We start from the raw sequence: 6,000 nt of genomic DNA on the forward strand, positions 1-6,000 counted from the left end.
GCAATTTCAACTGAGACAGGTGTTTTCAATCATCGGAATAAAGAGCCCCAAGTTTCTTCTGCCTGAATTTAAAGATGCTTACGAAGTTAACCTTTTCTGACTAAAATAGTGTATATTTTTGTCATAATCTTTGGCAAAATGTGCTATCATTGAAAATACAATGAGACAGATTTCTCAAATTTCGTTATTTTAAAGTTATTTGTTAAATAGGAAAATGTTCGTCAGTCCTTCAGTCCATAACAGCTGAGATTTACGTTTAATGATTTCGTTTCTTTTATGCAAAAGGCAGCAATATCCAGAACGTATGCTGTTTTCTAGAATTGCCCATAGGGTTTAGGACGATGAGTGTGGCTGGATGGTCAGTGCGTTTTTTGCTGGTCAGTCAGTACGTGTCTGGTTGGTCCGTACTTGGTTGTCTGGTCCGTCAACACGTGTGTTTGCTGGTCCGCCGGTATGTTTGGCTGATCAGTGCTTGGTTGAGTGGTCAGTCAGTAAGTGTGTTGTCTGGTCAGTCAGTATGTTTGGCTGATCAGTGCCTGGTTGTCTGGTCAGTCACTACGTGGGTTTGCTGGTCTGTAACTGGTTAGTTTGTTGCAAGGAGACCACTTAGCTCATTACTCCCACCAACCCACCCAGCCACCCACTCACTAACTCACACACTCGTAGGTGAACTACACCCACCCCACCCCACACACGAACCCTTTACGAACCACAAGCAAACGTTCTAATAAACATGAGTATTTTATTTCATAACAGTATGAACACATTTGAAGCATCAACAACGACTGAACACAAACGTGAAAGTGATTCGTTATTGTGGTTTTGTATTGTCATACACAAAGCCAATAGCTAATGCATAAAGTACATGTTAAAACGCTGAACACATGTAGTAATAAAATATATCATAAACTATTGAGCACATAGGTTTATATGATACGGCAAGGAAAGGGTGTAGTTTAATACTATGTAGTAAAGAGCAGATGATAATGCAGTAGGGGTCATCATAAGTGAATGGGCATGGTTTTACGCCGCTTTAAACAATATCTCAGCAATATCACGGCGGAGGACACCAGAATGGACTCACTCAATGTGCCCATGTCGGGAATCGATCCCAGGTCTTCGGCATGACGAGAGAACGCTTTAAACAATGGGCTACCCCACCGCTCCCGGTTCTCCTGGAGTCGAATTCTGTCTAGAATATGACATATAGAAATGAAAACGTAGCGTAATACCATGTTATGAGGTATTAATAGGCATGTCGTAAGTACCAATAAGCATGTAATAAGTATCAATAGACATGTAGTGGTGTATATCATGACGTGGCGGGGGTTAAAAAATCCCATGGCCCGACGCCCGGAACAAGCCAGTTTTCATTTCGGGCAATCAAATAATATTATCGTACTTGTCCTTGGGCTATTAGATAATTTCTGCTTACGGTTTCAAACTGCAAGTACACTTAGATTTCATTTCATATCAACTCAAAATGTCGCTATTAATTTAACAATGATAATAAAGTGGCTCTTTATCACTTCTCAATTAACAGTCCACAAAACATTAATATCAAATTCGATGTTGATATTCTTTAACATTATCATGATTATGTCATAAAAATCAAGGCAAGTGGAATATTAGGACAAGTGACTTTCTAAAAGTCACTTGAATTGTGGCAAGTGGCTTTTAAAATATATTTTGAACCCCTGCCGTCGAAGGAATGAGAAACAAGATACACACAACAGTGGGAAAGTGTAGGTATGTTATAAAGTAATGATATAGTGTATATAACAAGATAACAGGGAATTCTGTATGCCATAAATTCGAACGAATGATGAGTAATAATGAGCATCATACAGCAATGATTATATATGAAAAGCAGCTACTTATGGAAATGTATAATTTTATCCTAAAATGTTGAGTATATCAGGAATTCAAGGCAACGACGTACTGACTGCACGCTGTAGTATGCTGTGTAACATTGGCCGCAATGAAGCGCATGTCGCAAGATATGACATTGTCAGAAGACGGAATAATAAAGCAATAATACAAGCTTTAGTGTAAAAGTACAGGCAGTGTCAAATTACATATAAGCATTATGCAAAATATAGCTTCACAATACGAGAAGACAAAAACGACACGAGCACTTATTTTTGGATTACAGAAAAATATGGATTTATGGTAATTAGGATATGGTCATGGCGCGTAGAAATTCCTGCATGGGTTCCTGCAGAATACCATTCAAGTCTGTATGACGTCAATAAACAACAAAGATGAGGAATTGCACAATCGTAAAAATACAAATTAAATAACCGTGTATGCTAACAACTGTGCCTTTAGATTGTAAGATTTCCATTCCCAAAATTCAAAACCCACAAATGTATGAGTCATGCATTTAGTAATTATCAATAATTTATGCTTGCACCCTCTTATCAAGCACTCAACAAGGCATCTCTTGGATTGCAAGAGGATACATGCTTGATAGACAGTGCCTGCTGTGAAGTAAGGGTATTGGTGACAAAAACGTCTACATGATGATGATGATGAAGATGGTGATGATGATAATGATGACAAAATACTTGATATCCTGAGTTTCTGACTAGGTATTTACAGTGATTTCATGTTGCACGTTCATGTAGTCTTGAAGACGTGGAATATGATAATATCTCCTTTCACAGAGCCTCCTGATTGTCACAGCCAGACACAGGTTGCCTCCCACCCCCACGCAGATTGCTACAGAGGGACACATATTGTCAAACCTGTTGATCATACAGACTGCTTTTGACACATTCTTCACATTTAGACATATTGCCATAATCATTACTTTGCATTACAGATATTTCAACACCTTACACTTATAGAGTCTGTCATATAGACCCTGAAAACAAAAATACCTAATCCGCCTATAAAAGTCTTGAAAATGAGGCAAATTAGCATAATCACAGGTTCTGAAAATTTCATGTTTCACGGCTCCCTTTTCTTATCTTTGTTTGACATAGACAAACCATTTTACGGTATAAATACTGAACACCAAAAGAAACGTAACTATTTTTTGTCAAGTTTTTAAATAGACGAAACGAACGCTCACTTTTATGAAGTTTCATGTTTTCGAAACTTGAGTTTCTGTTGCTGTTCAGATTATGTTAATTTTGGAGACTAGATGGTAGCCTATCAGTTACACAAAATGAATATTAACATAGCCTGAGACAGATTTCAACAGCGTTAATCACATCAGCACTTCATTAGGCATACTAGAAACACTGCACTACCGAGAGACAGACATATCCCTGTAGCAGAGACGCACAATGCAGTTTTAGATCGACTGCCTTAGTTAGAGACAAATGTCTATAGCACTGAGAAGGCTGCCTTCCGTAGTTAGCGACATTCCTCGATCAGCCATACAGCTTCAGTGACACAACCATGGGTTGAAAACATAATAAAAAACAAATACCCATTGTTGATTTCTACGGAACGCAGTCGGTGCCAGTTGTTCAAATATGTACTCTGTAAAGCAAGATTTTCTAAGATATATATACCTCCGACCAAACGTTTAGACTCTTATAGCCACTTAATTCAAGAAACTGTTCTAAACTAAATTTTGCAAAATGTTCTATACTGTTTAAAGGCGCTGAGTACACATGAACTGATGTACTGTGACATTGAAAAGATTTTCTGTCATGAGTTTAATAAATGATAAAACTCAGTGAAAATTGGCGATTTCTCCACAAAACTCTTGACCCAAACACAGCTGTTCAGATGCACGATATATCTGCACGTATTTCAACAATTTGATCCTCATGCAATCCATCTGCATAAGGCTCGGAGCTGGTGTCCCCAAGGCAGTGAAGAAATCAATCTTCAGTGTAACACTCTATATCTATATAATCCAATACATGTATATACTGGACACAATATTGGTATTTTTTGTCAGTGTGTCAATGAATAAAACCATCATGATCCAAAATTTCAAAATTTGCATATACATGTACCCCTAACTATTTTTGTCTAGTATATATTTGCATAACATATGGTGAGTGTTGTAAGTGAGTCTAATCTTTTGATGGGAAGTATATTTGATGAAAGACATTAACTATGTGGCAACCATTGTCTACAAATGTTCTTGACGAAGGTGTCATCATTTCCGGTAGTGCAATAAATGAGATAACAGGATAAATCTACGTTGTCTCGACCGCACGTTGCTTGATGAGTGTCCCGGCTTCAAGCACATTAATCGAAACAGATCACAGCAATTCCTCCAAGCAAACACGCACAGCACACATATTTACACCTGTCTTTTCTGTCACAGTTACTATCTGAGTAGTAGGGAGACAGTGAAGGTCACCAGAAGACCTGCAGTGCTGAAGGTCCGTGTGTGGAGGGATGATCCGGATCCTGCTTGATAACGCTCTTTCTTTGATCGGGTAGGGCATCCCCTTTTACAGTTGTGTTCCGAGTATGTTCCAGATTGCACACAATGTATCTGGAAACCTTGCTTGTACTTCATACACAAGTTGTCCCCTGATAAAACAATGGACGTACACAATATTAAATATAATTTATCAAAACATGTCCTAATTACCAATCGAAATTAGAGTCCGTAGGGACTGTAGCTCACCTGACGTATTAGGTGGGTGAGTGAGTGAGGGTGCTTTTACACCACTTTTAGCAATATAGCAATATTCCAGCAATATCACCGCGAGGGACACCAGAAATAAGCTTCACGCATTGTGGCCATGCGGGGAATCGAACCGGGTGTTCGGCATGACGAGCTAACGCTTTGGTAATGGGCTACCCCACCGCTCCAACGCATTAGGCACCTTTACGAAACCTCAGATCTAAGTTTAACAGACCTGCAGTCAATAACATTCACACCAATTTTCGGCTTTCTAAATGAATTCCTTATAAAAAGATCTACTGATAAATCTATTTTGTTTTGATTATATCAATAACACTAATCGGAAGAAGATAAGATCAAGAAGGAACCTACATCACGTATTTCAGGCAAGCTGTATCGCATGTGACTAAAACATCATGGTAAAGGTGCTCGCATACTTCCACTGAGAAGTCCTGTTAGGGGTTTCAAGGGTTCTCGGTAGTCAGTCACAACAAAGTGACTGACACAGTTAACCGTAGCGCCAGTTTAAGCAACTTTGGGCTTGTGCCACTGTTCAGTCCTCTCCCAATGTTGGACGAATAATTTCCGAACGCAATCACTTGTCAAGGAAAGTTACACACTGCTTTATAACAACTTGTGACAAGGGAGTGTGCAGCCGTGTCTATGATCTTTTACTTGTATTAATATCGACAGAATTTTTAACGACTATTATGCTGTAAATCATGTTCTAAACTCACCAAATCGAAACAGGTAACGTTAAGCCCTTCTACTAAACACTAAGGTTCAATAAGCGTGATAAAACGAAGGCCTCTTTCAAGTCATTATCTGCCTCCGTCAGTATGTCTGCTTTAAAAATCGGTTACTAATTCTGTGACCAAGCTCTCGAGAAATCGTGTTCAAAATTTCAGCTTCATGCTTTTCAAATGTGATGTCAAAAAAAGCAAAGGTAATCAACGCAAGTACGGCCAGACACGACATGCGATCATTTGAGTATCAGTGTGGTAAGTTAGAAATGACGGAAATGTCAGCAGCCACGAAAGCCGATTTGAGATCCATTTCGTAGCTAGAAGTGACACCGAGGGCAATGCTCAGAGGATAAATAACACCTCTTATGTTTAACTTCACATATTTCAGCAGTCTGAATGTTACCGTCCAGGGCCAAGACATACCTACCACTGACATCAAGGTCAACGATCAGCGATCAGCGATCAGCGATCAGCGATCAACGATCAGCGATCAACGCTATACACGTATGGATTTTATGACATACAATCAGTTAATTCAACACAGAGTCTGGCCCTCCAATATACATGTTGTCCCTGACTGCAAGTAATTGCAAACCTGCAAATTACCACACCAATAATTTTCTTAGATTAGAGGTGTTAAAGCTTCCA

This window comes from Haliotis asinina, chromosome 3 (assembly GCF_037392515.1).
Source record: "Haliotis asinina isolate JCU_RB_2024 chromosome 3, JCU_Hal_asi_v2, whole genome shotgun sequence".
Classification (NCBI taxonomy): Eukaryota; Metazoa; Mollusca; class Gastropoda; order Lepetellida; family Haliotidae; genus Haliotis; species Haliotis asinina.